This window comes from Rhinopithecus roxellana, chromosome 17 (assembly GCF_007565055.1).
Source record: "Rhinopithecus roxellana isolate Shanxi Qingling chromosome 17, ASM756505v1, whole genome shotgun sequence".
Lineage (NCBI taxonomy): Eukaryota > Metazoa > Chordata > Mammalia > Primates > Cercopithecidae > Rhinopithecus > Rhinopithecus roxellana.
In genome coordinates this window covers 108,331,920-108,352,172 of record NC_044565.1, presented here as the reverse complement: position 1 = coordinate 108,352,172, position 20,253 = coordinate 108,331,920, and the positions used below count along the sequence as shown (strand labels likewise).

General features: G+C 44.6%; 1 pseudogene; it reads left to right on the top strand.

Annotated features, from left to right (window-relative positions):
• The first annotated feature begins 1,254 nt into the window (after nt 1-1,254).
• On the top strand, nt 1,255-19,124 carry LOC104680707 (annotated as a pseudogene).
• The last annotated feature ends 1,129 nt before the right edge of the window (nt 19,125-20,253 follow it).

Below are 20,253 nucleotides of genomic sequence, written 5' to 3'. Positions count from 1 at the left end.
TGGGAGAAACACGCAGAGCTGCACTTGCTGAGTCTCTGTCAGGAGCAGGCACTGGACTGGGTGATGTTGAACCTCACAGACGAGTTCAAATCCCACCTCCAGCAGCTATGGGCTGTGAAGTCCTGGGCAAGTCACCTTCTTGAACCTTAATTTCCATGCCTGTTAAAAGATGATAATAACATCTGACTTCAGTGTGGTGAGGGTTAGTGATAACTGATATGAAACCACTTCACACATTGAGAGAGAATGCTCTCGATAAATGGTAGCTATGGTGATAAGCAAGACACGGTCCCTGCATTCAGGGAGATGCAGTTTGGTGGCCTTGAGGTCAGCTACAAGCCTGCTGGGATTGAGCTGGACCCTGAGTCTTCCTCAGCCCATGACTAGGGCCGGGAAGCAAAGCTGTGTGTAGCAGGTGTGGCAGAATGATTGCATTTCAGCTCCAATTTCTCATACCCAATTTTTCAGCAAGCAGTTTGCTTGACTTTACCCTGCCCTCCTGGCTTTTATTTTTCTGGAACCCTAAGCTTCTCAAAGGAGAGAGAGAGCGAGAGACAGAGAGCACCTAGTTCTTGAAAAGAATAGGTTAGAGGCTCTCATAAGGATAGATCCTCAGAGGAGAAACACTGTGTGTCCTCCGGGGGTGTGACCCCAGCCCTTATGGCTGCCAGCATCATCTGAGGTCCCTGGTCCCCTGTGGCCTGGAAGCAGCAGTTTCCCCGCCTGTAAAGGACCCCATGCATGGAGATAATGAGCCCCTCAGAGGCAACTCCAGGACCTGAAGGGCTGTGGCCTCACCCCTATTTTCTGCCACTTTAAAAGCTGCCTGGTTCTTGTGCCACCCTGGAGGATGGAGGTTGAGGGGTTTGAATAAGGATGGAAAGTAAATATTAGGCCTCTAAGTCAGATTCAACTTGCTTATGCCTACACCTGTGCTCACCTCTGGGAGGCACCAGGTTCTCCTCCTGACTGAGGGAGCTGAGTCTTCCGAGGGCTTCTGCCTCCTCCGGAGGGGGGAGGCATATGCAGACCTCGGCTCCCCAAGCTGGGCCAAGGAAAATGACCTCTTTCCATGCTTCAACTTCTTGGATGCTCAGGGAAGTCAGGGCCTGTCTCCTGGCTCAGCAAACCCAGCAGGTCTCATTCAAATACAGCGAGACTGCCCCTGCCGGCCGCCTGCCCACAGTGCTCGTGTGGTAGGTACAAGGCTGCACTGACTCCAGCTTTGTCCTCTCCCCACCGCGGTGCCCATCCATGACCCTCCTGGGCCAGCTTCAGGTCTCTGGGGTCAGGGGTACCCAGAGCACACCCCTGCTGACCCCTGCCTCGGTGTTGGTGCCACTGCAGAGCCAGCAGGCAGGAGGAGCCAACCGGTAGGGGAACAGCAGGGCACAGGAGGGAAGAGGAGGAGCTGGAACATCTGCCCTGGGACCAGAGGTCTCCACGCAGAGAAGTGCAGCTGAACTAGTTTGCTAGGGCTGCCATGACAGGGTGCCAGGCAGGGCAGCTTAAACAACATTTATTTCTCCCACAATTCTGGAGGCTGGAAGTTCAACATCAAGGTGTCAGGAGGATTGGTTTCTTCTGAGGCCCCTCTCCTTGGCTCGTAGATGGCCATCTTCACGTTCTCATAGGGAGACCAGTCATATTGGATTAGGACCCACCCTTGTGACCTCATTTTACCTTAACTACCTCTTTCAGGACCCAATCTCTACGTACAGCCACAATCGGTGGGTACTGGGGGTTAGGACTTCACCAGGTGAATTTGTTGGGTGACAACATTCAGCCCATAACAGGATCACTGACTGAAGCCCTAAGGGGCTGCATGATTTTATTTTCCTCATGGAGAAAGGATCCAGGCCTTCTAGAAAGTTTGACCTTGTTTCTTCTTGGCTTGTTCTGTTGTGTAATTAGGGAAAATATTAGGAAAAAAAGGAAGGGGTCATTATATATATATATTATATATACACACACACACACACACACATGTGTTACCATTTTCGTTCAATAAAAATATATATTTTTTATTATTTTTTATTTTGTTTATTTATTTATTTTTGAGAGAGGGTCTGGCTCTGCCACGCAGGCTGGAGGGCAGTGGCGTGATCATGACTCACTGCATCCTCAGCCTCCTGAGCAGCTGGAACCACAGGCATGTACCACCACACCCAGCTCTTTTTTTTTTTTTTTTTTTTTTTTTTGCCGGCAGGGGGTGGAGAGACAAGCTCTTACTATGTTGCCTAGGCTGGTCTTGAACTCCTGGGCTCAAGTCCTACTCCTGCCACGGCCTCCCAAAGTGCTGGGATTATAGGCATGAACCACTGTGCCTGGTCTCTTGTGTGTTTTTAGTTGACTTCGAAGAGACCAAATAGCCCCAACCGGACTGCTTTCCAGCTACAAGTGAGGATAGGTTCCTGCTAACCAACTCTCCTGAGGTATCTTTTTTTTTTTTTTTTTTTTTTTTTTTTTTTTTTTTTTTAGCCCACAGATCAGTGTCTTAACCCCACCCCCTCTGAGATCACCATTCCTTTCATAGGTTTCGCCTTAGACCACCTCTGCTCCCCTTCTCTCCTCTGTCCCTTCAGGACGGGAGACCCCATCCCACCCTGGGAGTTGGCCCATGGAAGGATAGCTGATCGCACCCCCAAGTGGGGTTAGACCATCACTTTGCTACCTCTTATCTCAGCATCAGATCAGTGCTTTCATCAGAATAGGGCCCTACTGTGTGCTCCATTTCCAAAACGCTCTCAGATACGTTTGATCTTTGTGTCTGCGGGAGGAGGAAGGAAATGAACTTTTACTGAGCTCGCTCCACATTTTAGGTGTATTGTTAGTGGTTTTTTGCATCTGTGGTTTCTTTAATTATCATGTCAACCTACGGCATGATTGTGTATCAAAAAAAAAAGTTATTATTCTGTGTAAACCTCAACTCAACCCCACCCCACTGATGTGCTGCAGAGCGTGGGGTGCAGTACCAGAGACGTCTGAATATTAATCTACAGAACACATTGATCTACAAGTCACGTTGATCTATAGAACAAAGGGCATGGAGAGCTCAGGAAGAAGAAAATATTTGAGAGTGTGGCAGGGGCTGGTGGGGAGTGGAGAGAGAGCTGGTATCCTGTGGAATACAACTTTGAGGAGAGTTTTAGAAAGCCCTGCTGGGCATGGCTGGTGCATTCCCCTCCTTGCTTTGTTATAAAAGAGGATTTCTGACTTGCCTATTTGTGTTTCCTTGGGGGGTATCAGAGTTCAGGCCCTGGGCTTGTTACATTCAGGTACAGTTACTATGAGCACCATTTTATAAATGAGGAAGCTGAGGCTCAAAGAGATGAAGTCATTGTTGCTCAGTGAAAGACCCACAGATTAACTTCTCATTTGTCTAACTGCAGTCACCTGACTGACTGGTTCTTCCTGCCCATGGCGCAGACAATATCAGTTCACTGAGGTCGTGGCATTGCAATAGGGAAAGAGTTTAACTGGCGTGAGGCTGACCCACGTGGGAGAACAGGAGTTATCGCTCAAATCAGTCTCTCCAAAGGCTTGGCTTTTGGGTATCTTGGATAATTTTGTGGACAGGGGCCTAAGGAATGGCTGCTGCTGATTGGTTGGGGATGAAATCATAAGGGTGTGGAAAATGGTCCTCGTGCACTTAGTCTGCCTCTGCGTGGGGGCCACAAGACCTGTTGAGCCATGAGTCATGAGTCCTGGTGGGGTCAGTCTGAAAGAGATCTCAAAAAACCAATCTTAAGTTCTACAATAGCGATGTTACTTATAAAAGCAATTGGAAAAGTCACAAATCTTGTGACCTCTGGCCACATGATCCCTGAGCAGTAAGGGATTATAGAAACTATGCCTGTCTTGTCGGAATTCAGGCCCCTCTCATAATCCTAACCTTGTGGACTTTCATTAGTTTTACAAAGGTGGTTTAGGTTGGGGAAGGGCTATTATCATCTTTGCTTTAAATGTAAACTATAAACTAAATTCCTCCGAAAGTTAGCTTGTCCTATGCCCAGGAATGACCAAGGACAGCCTGGAGATCAGAAGCAAGATGAGATCAACTATGTCAGATTTCTTACTGTCATAATTTTTGCAAAGTCAATTTCCTAACCACAAAGGCTGTTTTGCAATGTAGTACATAGTCGACACTTCATTAATATTTATTTGAGCCCATTTACTTTTTCACATTTTGGCCAATTAGGAAACAGAGGCACTACTGAGTATTTGGCATTCCCCAGGCCAACCAGCCTTCTGAAGTCCTCGGAGGTGAGAGGACCACCTCCTCCTCTTGGCACTAACTGTGCTGTGCTTTGCACAGAGTTTCATCAGTTCCTGGCATCTCCATCTAACCCCCTCTTCTTAACTTGGACCGGACCATCTTAAGTCTCAGGAAGGATGTCATCCATTGATTTTACCCTGTAGAATGCACACACAGTTACTCTGTGATTTTTCACATTCTCAAGTATTTCCCACTTGCTTTTTATCAACAATGATGTAATAAGGCACACTTCTGTAAGTTCTGTTTCCAGGGAGAAGAATGGAAGCTTTGATTTCCTCTCTCAGCTTGACCAGAAAAAAAAACAGGTCCTAAAAGCCAGCATTCTTTAACTCCAATGCTAATAATTCCAACTCCTTATTGTGTTTTTAAACCAAAGGGTCAGGTGAAAAAGTAAAGCAAAAATTGCCCCAGAAATCCAAAGAGGGTGGATCTCACATTCAGAGGCCTGCAGGGAACAAAGCCCTGCAAGGATAGACGATGAGGCCTCCCACACTGAAGGATGCCAGCTGGAGTCAATGCGGCTGAGTGCTGCACTTACCTCCCAGGAACAGTGCTCTCCTGACCTTGAGCTCCTCCTTTCTCCCACAGGGGATGCCTGAGGGAAGAGGGAGAAAGAAAACTGCCCAAGCAGAGCTCAGATTCTGTCACCTTTTAGCAGAGCTGACTTAGGAAATAGCGAGTTGTGAACTATAATTTCAGGGATGCTTGGAAGATGCCCTCCCACAAGCTAAATTATTTCTAGAATTTCCACCATCAATGATTATTCCTTGGGTTGATGGATTATCTCCCATCAAAATGCAAATGTACCTTGAAAGGTATCACTTGTGCACAGGGAGAATTAATGAGTAGATGGCAGATTTTGGAACTAGACCTCTGTTCTTATCTTGGCTCTTCCATCTCCTACCTGTGTGACCTTGTGCCAGTACCTGACCTCTCTGAGCATGGGTGTGCTCAGGTGACCCTGCCTCATAGAGGTAATGGACTTAAAACCACTTAGACATAATGCATGCTGGATAAATACTGGCTGCATCCCATCCAATTTAATATGTTGTGTTACCATTTCCATTCAATTCCATGTAGTTTTAAATTTCCTTTGAGAACATTGCAATTCAGAGCCTAAACTCTGAGAGTTAGACTGTCAGGATTTAAATGCCACCACCTCTGCCACTTGCTAGCTGCAAGACCTTGGGCAAGTGAATTAATGATTCTGGGCCTCAGTTTTCTTATATGTAAAATGGAATCAAAATTGTACCTCTCTCATAAGATTGTGGAGACCAGTGACTTGATACAGATAAAGCACTTGGTATACATTATCTTTAAGCCATCAGTCATTGCCTCTTTCATGTGAATTACCTCATGAGCATTTCCATTTTGATAGTTAAGCTAAGTGTTTTAAAGAAAACTACTTTTTTTTTTTTTTTTAGTGTAAATGTTAAGTGGATAAATATTCCCTTTTCTCTTTTGGATTCTTTCCCCTTAGATGTCTTTGGTACATTCATTCCCCTTCTCTTCCAATCCCCCAACCCCCAAGCCAAAAAACTTCACTGTTTACCTGTTAAAATGACTTACCGTATTAAGTTATAGAACCCAGCAGACATGCCCAAGACAAGATCAAGGCAGCTGGAAGACTACCTCAGAGATAAACCAGCTACATGATATGTCCTGTACATCTTTAACTTAGTAGTGCCTAGAGAGAGCAACAAATACTGTCCTCACTGACCAGATGATGCTGAAGCGTCTAAGGCACTTGGGACCACTTCCTTGTGTTCTTATCACTGTCCCCAAAGGCGTGTCTGACTTGTGAAAAATGAAAAAAGTGGCCTGGCTACAAGGTTAGAGGGTCAGATTTGACCTAGTGTTATTTTTTTTCAAACAGTGCCCCTTGGCTCTCTGGCGTTTGTGGGATGAACTCTAAGGATTCTTTAAAATAAAGCCTAATTATTGAAAATAAAGTTCTATGACCAACTCAGTGTCTCATTTCATTTTACCAGACCCTCCCCTAGCAGCCAATCTATAAAATAGAGAAAATTTATTATTGGCACAGTCATACCCCCTCTTTTTCATCCCCCTGATGTGGGCAGGACAAGCCTTGGGGTGTCTGCCTCTCCCATAGTCCTCTTCCCATGAGTTCCTCCCACTGTGGGCTGCCATGTTGGAACCATGATCATGTGACCACATGGCCACAGCTGATTGGACAGTGGATAGACAGCATGGCCAGTGCCTATTCTGCAGACTCATTCCTTGAGCAGTATAAATATGAAACAGAGAGAGGCAATTGAGTGCTCGGTCATGGGAAAATAAACTCAACCTCCATCAGAGAGAAGTAATACTCAGAAGCCATGAGCTGGAGAATCTGTGAATAGGCAGAGGCTGTAACTAGCAGAGGCCAGGAGGTAGAGGAAAGAGAAAGAGTAGGTTGCAAGCAGTCATAGTGATAGGGACAGGAGGCAGGGAAATTCTGGGCAGAAGAGGGTGAGTCACCAGTAAGGGTCCCACCCTCAAGCCTGGAACCACAGCCCAAAGTGAGAACATGCATTCCTGTTTTCCTGCTCAAATGTTGCACTTTCCAAAACCACCCATGGCCTGCCCTGTCTCCTATCTTCTGCCCATAAAAACCCTAGGCTGCACGGGTAGAGAGGAGAAGAGGAGAAGTGCAGGACGTCGGAGATTATAGTTGGATGTCAGGGAGAAGCAGTTTGACTTCAGAGGGGTGGCTTGATGGTGTTGCTTCAGACAGGAGTCTGGCTGGGGATGGCTGGACTCCAGGGGAAGATCACCTTCCCAATCCATCCCCCTTCCAGCTCCCCTTCCTGCTGAGAGCCACTTTCATCGGCAATAAAATCTTTTGCATTCACCACCCTTTAATTCATTTGTACAATCTGATTTTTCCTGGACAGTGAACAAAAGCTTGGGTACCATAGGTGCAGATGCAAAAGACTGTCACACTGACCCTCTGCCCTCACTGGCAGAAAGCAGCCACCTCACGTGAAAGGGCAGAGGGCTCACTGAGCTGTTAACACTTAAATTGTCCATAGACAGCAAAGCTAAAAGAACGCTGACTGTAACACTCCTTCTGGGTCTTTGGGGGTCATGGATATTCCCTGCTAGATGCTGCTGCAAGGCCTACATGGAGTTTTGCTTCTGCTGGCGCCCAAAAGCACTCACCCTGGCTCCCACACCCACTCACCTGCATGCTCCCTCCCATGACAGGTTGAGTACAATGGGTTCAAGAGAGTGGAGTTTGCCCCCACTGGCACCAAAGCAGCTGGCTAGCTCCAGTGCCTGCACTCTGGTTCCCACCCACAAAAGGGTCAGGGAAAATTTCCTGCTTCAATAGGGGCAATGGAAGAAAGACCCTTAAGGGCTGAGTAAAGGTAAGGGCTAAGGGCATCAGAGGGCTCCTGCTGCTGAGGTGATGATCATCCTAAGACCACCCTTCCTGGATCACTTTTCTATTCCCATGAGGCCTGACTGTAAAAATATTTCTGGGGTCCCTTTGAAGCTTGTGCATGTCATCTATATTCCATCCTTTACTCCAGAGCTGCCCTTATAATAAACACAGCATACTCAAGCAACCACAGTACAGTTCAGTTTCTTAAAACCTAAGACTAACACACCTATTGTATGAACCTCTGGGTACTTCTGCTCCCCTACCCTTACCTAAGTACCATGTGCAACCCAGCTGCCAGTTAGCCCCCGTTGGGCCACTTGAGGTTCTACAAAGGACCCATCTTTCAAGACCCTGGGAAATAAATTGGAAATTGTCACCTTTCAGATGCTGAAACTGGCAGGTGTCAGAGAGGTGGGTGATGTGTGGTGTTTGGGGCCAGAAGACATAGCCAGTGACCTTCTACCACACTGCATTGAAAAGCTCTCTATTCTGCTTCCTGAAAGCCCAGCCCTGCACAGCTCCCAACCTGGTAGATTAGGGCTGGAAAGGTAACCTAACAAGAGTTTGTCCTAAGGTGGTAGAGAGAGAAAAGAAAAATCTCCACTAGCTGGCTGTTCTCCCATCTCTCTCTCTCTTCTTGGCCCTCCCTATTCCCTGAGACACAATGATATTGAAATTAGGCCAGTTAATAACCCTACAATGGCCTCTAAATGAGTGAAAGAAAGGGTCACATGTCTCTTACTTTAAATTAAAAGCTAGGAATTATTAAGTTTAATGAGGAAGGCATATTGAAAGACAAGCAGGCTGAAAGCTATGACTCTTGCACCAGTCAGTTGTGAATGCAAAAGAAAAGTTCTTGAAGAAAATGAAAAGTGCTACTCCAAGGAACACGTGAAGATTTAAAAAAAAAGTGAAACCTTATTATTAGCCTTATTGCTGATATGGAGAAAGCACGAATGGTCTGGATAAAGGATCAAACCAGTCACAACACTCCCTTAGGCTGAAACCTAATCCAGGGCAAGGCCCTAACTCTCTTCAGTTCTATGAAGGCTGAGAGAGATGAGGAAGCTGCAGGAGAAAAGTTGAAAGCTAGCAGAGATCGGTTCATGAGGTTTAAGGAAAGAAGCTTTCTTTCTAACAGAAAAGTACAGAAGAACCAGCAAGTACTCATGTAGAAGCTGTAGCAAGTTATCCAGAAGATCAAACTGAGATATTGATGAAGGTGGTTACACTCAACAACAGATTTTCAATGTAGACGAAATGGCCTTCTGTTGGAGTAAGACACTCTCTACGTCTTTCAGAGCTAGAGAGAAGTCAATGCCTGGCTTCAAAGCTTCAAAGGATGGGATGACTCCCTTGTTAGAAGCTAATGCAGCTCGTGACTTCAAGTCAATGCACATTTACCATTCCCAAAATGCTAGGGGCCTTAAGAATGATGTTAACTCTTAGCCTTTACTTTCTGCTATAAAAAATTAAAAGAAAAAGAAAAGAAAGAAAAGAATTATGTGAACTCTACTCAATGTTTTATAAGTGAAACAACAAAGCCTGGCTGACAGCACATCTGTTTACAGCATGGTTTACTGAATTTTTTGAGTCCACTCTTAAGACTTACTGCTCAGAAAAAGAGATTCTTTTCACAACATTACAGCTTATTGACAATAGACATAGTTACCCAAGAGCTCCAATGGAGACGTCAAAGGAGATTAATGTTGTTTTCATGCCTGTTAACACAGCATCTATTTTGCAACTCATAAGATCAAGGAGTCATTTCAACTCCGAAATCTTATTTAAGAAATTCATTTCATAAGGCTGTAGTTGCCATAAATAATGATTCCTCTGATGGATCTAGGCAAAGTAAACTGAAAATTTGGAAAACATTCATCACTCTGGATACCATTAAGAACATTTGTGGTTCATGAGAGAAGGTGAAAATAACACTGGCCAGGCATGGTGGATCCTAACACTTTGTGAGACTGAGGTGAGAGGGTTGCTTGAGCCCAGGAGTTTGAGACTAGCCTGGGCAACAGAGGGAGGCCTTGTTTTCTCAAAAACAAATAAACAAACAAACAAACCCCACAACATTAATAGGAGTTTGAAACAATAGATGACTTTGAGGGGTTCAAGACTTCAGTGGAGAAAATAACTGCAGACGTGGTAGAAATAGCAAGAGAATACCAGAGAACTAGAATTAGAAGTGGAGTCTGAAGATGAGACTGAATTGCTGCAACCTCTTGATAAAACTTGAATGAATGAGGAGTAGCTTCTTATTGAACAAAGAAAGTGGTTTCTTGAGATAGAATCTACTCCTGGTGAAGATGCCGGGAACACTGTTGAAATTCAACAAAGTATTCAGAATATTCCTAAACTTAATTACTAAGGCAGCAGAGTTTGAGAGTATTGAGTCCAATTTTGAAAAAAAAAAAAGTTATTCTGTGGATAAAATGCTCTCAAACAGCATCACATGCTACAGAGAAATTTTTCGCAACAGGAAGAGCCAATGGATACAGTAAAGTTCATTGTTGTCTTATGTTAAGAAATTGCCACAGTGACCCACAAATTCATCAGCCACCACCCTGATCAATCAGCAGCCATCAACATTGAGGGAAGACTCTCCACAAGCAAAAAGATCATGACTGGCTGAAGGCTCACTTGATCATTAGCAATTTTTAGCAATAAAGTAGCTTTCAAAGTTAAGGTATTTAGACTGGTTTTCTAGACATAATGCTATCGCATACTTAATAAACCACAGTAGAGTGTAAACATAACTTTCATACATTTAACATTAACTGGGAAACAGAAACTTGTCTGACTCACTTGATTGCAGTGGTCTGGACCTGAACCCTCAGGATCTTCCAGGTATGCCTGTACTTTCTCCAGCCTCCTTGTGGGAAATGGGAGAAATCACAGCTAATGCACACTGAGCTGATGCTATTGCACCAAGCTATTACCATGTCCCGGGCACTGTCCTGAATGTTTATCACATCCTGATCCTCACAGGAACACTATGAGGTTGGCCCATATTGGCCCCATTTAGAGATGGGACAATTGAGGCACAGAAAGATAACTTTTCGAAGATGGCACAGCTAGGAAGCCACAGAACTGGCATGTGAACCTGCAGGGCCAACTTTAAAGGCCTGGACTCATCTTCAGGAGTAACTACAAGATAAAAGCCCTCATTGCCCAACTGTGTGGGTCCAGGGAGCTCAGGGCTCTTCAGAGGCAGACAAGGTGGGCATTTTCTTTTCAAAGTTTTTGAAGTTTCCTCCCAAACATACTATCTAGTGTCTACCTGATATTCCATCATATAAATATACCATCACTTCAAACCATTTTCCTGATGTGAAACATTTATGCTGTTCCCAAGTCTTCGGTATTTTGGACAGGAATGCCTTTGTACCTATTTCATGGTCTGGTGATCCCTCTCCTTCCTTTTAAACTCTCTACAGCCTCTCTGGGCAACCTGTTGCGGTGGACCACGCCTCTTCATCCTCCTCCGTATTGCCCACCACCTGCGAACAGAACACACAGCAGCGATTCAGCAACAGCCTCTACCTATCGGAGCAGGGTTGCCAGGCAAAGTAGAGGAGGCCCAGTTATATTTGAATTTCAGCTAAGTAAACAATAATTTTTAGTCCCCAATTTTTAGTCCCCAATATTTCAGGGGACATACTTAAACGAAAGATTGTTTTCTAGTTTATCTACAATGCAAATTTAACTGGGCATCCTGTGTTTTTCTGGCAAAACCATCTCAGAGGGCTGGCTTCTTCCTGCAATAGCAGTTTTAATTAGCTGAGCACTTTATTTCATTTTTGCCATGGAAGAATTGATTGTCTTTTCCTCTGCTCAGGGTGGGGCAATGGGGCGCTGGTACATTTTAAGAATTAAAAATGCTTCAGTGCTTGCAACTTTCCTAAGCCGGTCTTCCCAGCCTCAGAATTGCTGCTGTTACTTCCCTGCTTGGTTTAGGCTCTGAGGCCAGATTTGCCACGTCCATCCCTTAGGCATTGAGAACTTATGTTTGCTTCCATTGGGGTTGTGTTCAGGGACCTCTCTCTCCTGGGTTAACCGGCATCTGGGGTCAGAGTGAGGTGGATGAGGAGAAACACATCAGCCCTTGGCCCCTGGATACTTCGCCAGTGGCTTCACACCTGGGAGTCACAGACCCTGCTGAGTGAAGGTCAGCCACACTGGACAGTCCTTTTGAGAACCGGCTTTTTAACCAGCAGAGACAGAGTGGTCACCAAGAGAACATCAGGCCTTGACGATTGGAGGACTTAGCACAAAAGAAGGTGGGAGGGAGGACAGAGGACAGGGAAGCCTCCTTGGTCTCCTGTGGTGGTCCACAGAAGTACAGAAGTGTCCAGAGTGCTCCCAAACGGAGTCAAGCTGCATCTGCTCCAGGAAGCCTTTCTTGATAGAAACAGAGGGCCAGTATCCTCTCATTTATCCCCCACCTCTCTCAGAGGGCATGCCTGGGCCAAGGCTCACCTGGCTTCATGTGTGAGCTGTGTCTGTATTCACCCTGCATCAGCTCAGTTCAACACATCTTTCTGAACACCTGCTATGTGCTGGGTTGCAGACTGACAGCTTCTCTCTCTCTCTCTCTCTCTCTTTTTTTTTTTTTTTTTTTTTTTGAGAGGGAGTTTCGTTCTTGTTGCCCTGGCTAGGGTGCAACGGCGTGACCGCAGCTCACTGCAATCCTCGCCTCCCAGGTTCAAGCAGTTCTCCTGCCTCAGCCTCCTGAGTAGCTGGGATTACAGGCATGTGCCACCATGCCTGGTTAACTTTGTATTTTTAGTAGAGACAGGGTTACACCATGTTGGTCAGGCTGGTCTCAAACTCCCGGCCTCAGGTAATCCACCTGCCTCGGTCTCCCAAAGTGCTAGGATTACAGGCATGAGCCACCGTGCCCAGCCCCTCTTTTTTTTTTTTTCACTTTGCGAGGGAGTTTTGCTCTGTCACCCAGCCTGGAGTGCAGTGGCACCAGCTCAGCTCACTGCAACCTCTGCCTCCTGGGTTCAAGCGATTCTCCTGCTACAGCCTCCGGAGTAGCTGGGATTACAGGCACATGCCACCATGCCCGGCTAATTTTTGTATTTTCAGTAGAAACGAGGTTTCACTATGTTGGCCAGGCTGGTCTTGAACTCCCGACCTCAGGTGATCCGCCCATCTTGGCTTCTCAAAGTGCTGGGATTACAGGTGTGAGCCACCACATCCAGCCACAGCTTCTTTGTGCCTTTTCACAATGCAAAGAGACTGCAGAGAGCTCTCTGCAGTCTCTTTGCTAAGGGCACTAATCCTATTCATGAAGGCTCCATCCTCATGACCTAATTGCCTCCCAAAGCCCCACCTCCGAACATCATCACCTTGGGGGTGAGGATTTCAACACAGGAATTTGGCAGGGAGGGCACAAACATTCAGACCATAACACCATGAGATTGAGGAAAAAAAGTTTTTTCATGCTCACATCTTCAGGAAGTAACTTGGCACAGCCTACTCAGGGACACCTTTTGCCCACAGAAATCCAGCACAGGAAATTGTTCAAAAGCTCATTACACACAAGCACCTACCACATCCCTGGGCACCTTTTCCTCATCCATCTCTTCTTCTCTCCACCTGCAAACTGTCTGCCTGGGCTAGCTTGGGCTAATTACTGAGCAATAAAGTGTCTGATTTTTATATAGTGGCTCTGTTCGGAGCTGCCAAAGACATTGAAAGTAGGGCCAGGGTAGGAGAGAAAAACGTATTTTTCCATTATTTTACCTAGAAGATTCATTTGATGGGGAGAAATAGGCTCACTGCCCTAACCAGAGAGTTGGATGAGAAAAAAATTCCTCATTAATTTTAAATATGTCAGCTGGAGAAGGAGATTAAAGTGAGGACGACGGATGAGTGGTGCTCCTGGGAACAGACAAAAGCACACCCAGGAAAGGGTATGAGCCCTCAGCAGAAACAGAGCTACCCTCACTAGCTCTGCAGGGACAGCAGCTCCAGAGGGTGCCCCTTGGAACAGGGGCACCATGCACTGGACACCCCCTCCCACGGCATTGGCTGGCACTGCCCACTCGGCTGGCAAGACTATAGGGTGATGAGGACTTGGCTCTGATGAAGTCGGAGCTGGAGATAAAATACTGTGGGCTCTTGGCATCCTCCTAAGTGGCCTGGCGAGGCATAGATAATAATAAGGGAGCATCCCATTCGGTGTTTACACTCAGCTGTCTCTAGTAGGCAAGTTGCAAATGTTCACCTTTATTAACGCATGTGTCTTCTCATTACCCTGCAAAGCAGACGGGTCTATGGTGTCTTCGAGAAAGAAATACTGGCTGGTTTCTTAAAGCAACTTCGAATTCCCCTTGTACCATGCTTAGATTGCTGTGCAACTTAGAGGGGGCCCCTTTGCTCCTGCCAAAGTGGCAAGAGGTGAGCATTGAGGGAGTGGTTGGCAGGACAGGTGGCCAACATCAAAGGAAAGCTGAGCTACTGTTCACAGCTGCTCTCTATCCAGGCCCTTTGTAGGAAGCCCTCCGATTTACCTGTGGGTTAGTGTGGGAGCCCACGCATGTGTGTTTTCTGTGTGCTCAGCCTCCCTTGTAGAACGAGTCCTCCCTACTCTCGGTTCAGATAATTCGGGCACATGACCCGGACCAGGCCAATTACAATTGTACGTATTCCTGGGTACGTAACAAGCCAGACAAGTCAGAATCAATTTAGGACCTTTCTGGAGGTATTGGAAGAGGGACTCTTTTCATGGTTTGCTAAGTTGGTGGAATGTAAAATATCTTTGCCATTGTTTGGGAAAAGCCTGCCTAGGAATAAAACCAATGTGAAAGAAAGCAGGGCTAAAATTGAGAGGTGGAATCCCAATTACATGGTTTTAGTACTTGGGTCAAGCTGTGCCTGAAACTCATAGACTTTCCATTACCTGAGCCAATGCCACCTTTTTGTCTTAATCCAGCGTGGGTTTAGTTTCTTGAGTTTACAATCAAAAGAGCTCTGTTTCATACTCTAAGTATATAAATTTGGACATGTTTTATTTCTGAGACTCAGTTTTCTCATAGGTAAAATAGGGATAATAATGCTCTATCTACAGCTATTGAACAGAGCCAGTCACAGGACCAAGAATATGATCTTTGCTTGGCCCTATTGACCATTTTGGTCCTAGTTTTCTCTTGCAAAATGGGCGAACAAGACTGCTTGACCTCCCAGAAATGGAAGCAGTTGGGATAATGGATGTGGAAAGGAACCTGTACACTTATATGGAATTTTTTTTCTAGGGGTAACCACATTAAAAAAAAACAAACTTTTTATTTTTGAGATGATTGTAGATCCACATGCAGTGATAAGAAGCAACACCGTCGGTCACCGTGGCTCACGCCTGTAATCCCAGCACTTTGGGAGGCCAAGGTGGGTGGATCACGAGGTCGGGAGCTGGATACCACCCTAGCCAACATGGTGAAACCCCATCTCTACTAAAAATACAAAAATTAGCCGGATGTGGTGGTGTGCACCTGTAATCCCAGCTACTCAGGAGGCTGAGGCAGGAGAATCACTTGAACCCGGGAGGGGAAGGTTGCAGTGAGCCGAGATCGCACCACTGCACTCCAGCCTGGGTGAGAGAGCGAGACTCTATCTCAAAAGAAAAGAAAAAAGAAAAAAGAAAAAAAAAAAAGAAAAAAGGAAGCAATACACCCTTCACCCAGTTTCCCCAGTGGTAACGTCTTGCATTGCTATAGTAAATAGCAGAATTAGGAAATTGGCATTGATGCAGTACATTGACCTTAGAATTTCACCACTTTTACATGCATGCAGTTGTGCATGTGTGTGTGTGTATATTTAGTTCTATGCAATGTGAGTTTGTATGACCACCACCACAGTCAGAATATAGACTACAAGGACCCCTTATGCTATCCTGTTTTAGCCATGGCCTCCTCCTCCCCATTCATCTTGCCAAACCCCCGACAGCTGCGAATCTGTTCGCCAGCTCTGCAATTTTATTATTTCAAAAATATTGTATACACAGAATCATATGAGAGGTAGCTTTTTGAGATTGGCTCTTTTCACTCAGCATGACTACACTGAGATCCATCCAACTTGCCGCGGGTATCAGTAGTTTCTCCGTTGTATTGCTGAATGGTGTCTCACGGTACGGATGTAGTACAGTTTAACACATTAATAGAGGGCATTTTGGTTGTCTCCAGCTTTTCTGGCTGTAACAAATAAAGTTTCTATGAACATTGTGTATAAATTTTTGTTAAAAACACAAGATTTTGAAATGAAAATTTCTCTGGGATAAAGGCCCAAGAATCTAATTGCTAAATAAGTCCGGTTTTAGTTTTAAAAGAAACTGATAGCCAGGCACGGTGGCTCATGCCTGTAATCCCAGCACTTTGGGAGGCCGAGACAGGCAGATCGCTTGAGCCCAGGAGTTCAAGACCATCCTGGGCAACATGGCAAAATCCTGTCCCTACCCAAACAAAATACAAGAATTAGCTGGACATGGTAACACACACCTGTAGTCCCAGCTACTTGGAGGGCTGAGGCAGGAGGATTGCTTGAGCCCAGGAGGTTGATGCTGCAGTGAGCCATGATGGTGCCACTGCACTCCAGTCTGGTGGACAGAGTGAGAACCTGTCTCAAAAAAACCAAACCAAGGCTGGGCTCAGTGGCTCACGCCTGTAATCCCAGCACTTTGGGAGGCTGAGGCAGGCAGATCACGAGGTCAGGAGATCGAGACCATCCTGGCTAACATGGTGAAACCCTGTCTCTACTAAAAATACAAAAAATTAGCCAGACGTGGTGGCGGGCGCCTATAGTCCCAAGCTACTCGGGAGGCTGAGGCAGGAGAATGGCGTGAACCCGGGAGGTGGAGCTTGCAGTGAGCCGAGATCATGCCACTGCACTCCAGCCTGGGCAACAGAGCCAGACTCTGTCTCAACAAAAAAACAAAAAACAAACCAAAACAAAACAAAAACCAAAAAACTGACAAGCTATTTTTTAGAATGGCTGTACTATTTTTTATTTCCACCAGCAGTATATAAGTGGTCTGATTTTTCTGCATCCTCAGCAGCATTTGGTGTTACCACTATATTTTATTTTAGCCATTCTGGTAGGTATGTAATGCTATCTTGTACTTTTAATTGGTATTTTTCTAATGGCTAATGATGTGGAATATCTTTTCACATGCTTGTTTCCCATCTGTACATCCTCTTCAGTGAAATGTCTGTTACATGTCTTTTGCCCATTTTCTAACTGGATTGTTGAGTTTAAAGAATTGTTACATATTCTAGATACAAGTCCTTTGTCTAACGTGATTTTCAAATAATTTTTCCCAATCTGTAGTTTGTCTTTTTGTCCTCTTAACATAAGCTTTTACAAGAAAAGTTTTTAAGTTTGGTAAGTTTCAATTTATCAATTTCTTCTCTTTTTTCTGAGACAGGGTCTCAATCTGTCATCCAGGCTGGAGTGCAGTGGCACGATCACGACTCACTGTAGCTTTGACATCCCAGGCTCAAGCAATCCTGCCACCTCACCCTCCTGAGTAGCTGGGACTACAGGCGCACGCCACCATGGCTAGCTAATTTTTTAAAAGTATATTTTTAGTAAAGACGAGGTCTCTCTATGTTGCCCAGGCTGGTCTCAAACTCCTAAGCTCAAGCGATCCTCCTGCCTCAGCCTCCCAAAGTGCAGGGATTACAGGCGTGAGCCACCACAGCTGGCATCTCCCTAAGTATTTAGGTCTTCTTTGGTTTCCTTCATCAGCACTTTGTAATTTCAGCATAAGGATACTGTGTATGTTTTGTTTGATCTGTTTGATAACTATTTCCCTTTCTTTGGGCAATTATTAATTGTGCTGCATTTTTAAATTTTGGTTTCCACTTGTTCATTGTTAGTATATAGAAGTGCAATTGATGTTTGTGTGTTGATCTTGTATCCTGTGATCTTATTGAACTCAATTATTAGTCCTATGAAATTTTGTTTTGTTTTGCAGATTCCTTGGGATTGCAACCATATTGTCTGCAAATAAAGACATTTCTATCTTCTTTTTTACTCTAAATGACTTTTATTTCTTTTTCTTCCCTTACTGCAATTACTAAAATTTCCAGTACATTGTTGAGTAAGAGTGGTGAGAGCAGGCATCCTTATCTTGTTCCCGTCTTAGAAGGACACCATTCAATCTTTCACTATTGAGTATGATGTTAGCTTTAGGTTTGTGCAGATGCTCTTTATGAGATCAAGCAAGTTCCCCTTTATTCCCAATGTACTGAGTGCCTTTAATCATTGATGGGTGTTGAAGTTGTCAAATGTTTTTCTATGTCAATGGTTATGATCATATTTTTCTTCTTTGGCCTGTTGATACGGTGAATCACATTAACTATCAAGTATTGAGCTAGCTGTACATATGTGGAATAAATGCCATGTGGTCATGGGATTTATACATTGTTAGATTCAACTGGCTAAAATTTTGTTCAGAATTTTTGTCCATATTTTAATTGGAACTTGTTTTACTGTTGAGTTTTGTGAGATTCATATATTTAATGTACAAGTTCTCTGTTAGATATATAGGTTGCAAATCTTTTCTCCCAGTCTATAGCATGTCTTTTCATCCTCCTTACAGGTCTTTTGCTGAGCACAAGTTTCAAATTTAGATAAGGTCGAATATATCAATCTGCTATGAACTGAATTGTGTCCTTCAAAAATTCCTATGTTGAATTTTCTAACTCCCAATGAGACTCAGTGTGACTCTGTTTTGGCCTGAGAGGAGGTGATAGAGGTTAAATGAGGTCATAAGGGTAGGGCCTGAATCCCACAGGGCTGGTGCTCTTACAAGAAGAAGAGAGACAGGAGAAAGAGGAGCAAAAAAGAAAGCTTTGAAAGAGCAGCCATTGACTTTGAGGAAGTCCAGGAAAGGAGTGTCCAGGAAGTGGGAGAAGAAACTTTTTCAGTGTGGAGAGAGATCCTGATACTTCAGAAGCCCCTGATAATTCAAATCTTTTTATACAGAAACAACCAGCTATGCCTTGGGATCAAAATCTAGAACAATCAAATGGAAATTGCAGTGAAGATGAACAAAAGGGAAAGCAGAAATGTAGAGAAGGAGGAGGAGAAGCAGGCAGAAAGAGAGAGTGAGAAAAAGAAGAGGAAAATGAAAAGGAGCTGGAAGATGAACAGGAAAAAAAAAAAGGAAAAGGGAAGTGAGAAACAGTATCCCAAGAAAAGATGAGTCAGCAAATCCTTCATGGACAATCTCTGGGCAAAGTTTAAGTTAAACAGCTGCCCACAATACAAGAGAGCTATCACTCTTATTTGAATTTGGCATGACACATCAACAGATAAGTCAATGGTTTTGTAAAAAGAGGAAGAAATATAACAAACAAATGTCCAAGAGAAAGCAAAAGAAAACACACACGAGATGGGGTCTCTCTGTATTGCCAAGGCTGGCCTCGAACTCCTGCCCTCAAGCGATCTTCCCACCTTGGCCTCCAGAAATGATGTGAATCCAGGCATGAGCCATTGCACCTGGCTAAGACAATTTATATACACCATTCTCACCAATAAATGGAGTTCTGAAAGGATAAACAAGAAAATATTAACAATCGTTAATTCTGTGGAGAAATGAGGGGATTGAAAAGGAGGTTTTATACAGTTTATTTTTACCCTACTGTAGATTTAAAGTTTTTATAATGGATGTTAATTCATTTTATTTAAGAAAAAATCAATGAATAAATTTTTTTTAAAAAAAAGAAGAAGAAGAGACTCCTCTCACACGAGGACACTGTGAGAAAGCAGCTGTCTACCAGCCAGGAAGGGAGCCCTCACCAGAAGCTGAACCCTATCAGACCTTGATCTTGGACCTCCAGCCTACAGAACTGTGAGAAAATACATTGCTGTTGTTTCAGCCACCTAGTCTATGGTAGTTTGTTATGGCAGCCTAAGCAGGCTAATATATCATCTTTCCTTTTGTGGGCCATGATTTTGGTGTCAAATCTAAGGACACTTTGCCTAGTCTGCATTTTAATTCAAGTGTGTTTTCAAGTCATAAGGAAATCAACCTGTAATTATGGAATTTCAGGCTAGTAGCAAGGACATTCTGCATCAGAAAAGGGCCTCTTTGAACCGTCCGTCATCCTACACCCAGCTCAGTCTCCTGAGCTGGCTCCGGCCAGCTGGCTGGCTCCTTGTGAGTAACCTCAAGAAGTAATATCTGTGTAGAGATCACGAGGAGAGGCGTGTGATGCTCGCCTGTTGGTACAAAACCTTAAAAGAAGAGTAAGCGGGTCCAATAAATGCCAACTGTTCCTACGGGAAATTATTGTCTTCTAAGTTTAAGATTCCTTTCCACATCCATTATCCCAACTGAGCTCTAATCCTCTGAGGTGAAGCAACTTTGATACCCTTTTCACAGAGGGGTGGACTGGAGCTTCCACAGGACCACGTGGAAACAGGAACTGATTTTCAGCTAAGAACTGTCCTCAGGGATTGGCTGCTGTTTTTTAGGAGTAATAAAAAGAAACCTCTCCAGCCAGCTAGAGGCCCAAAGGGCTCTTTAGTGGACATATGTTGAGATACCTCCTGGGTCCCGAAG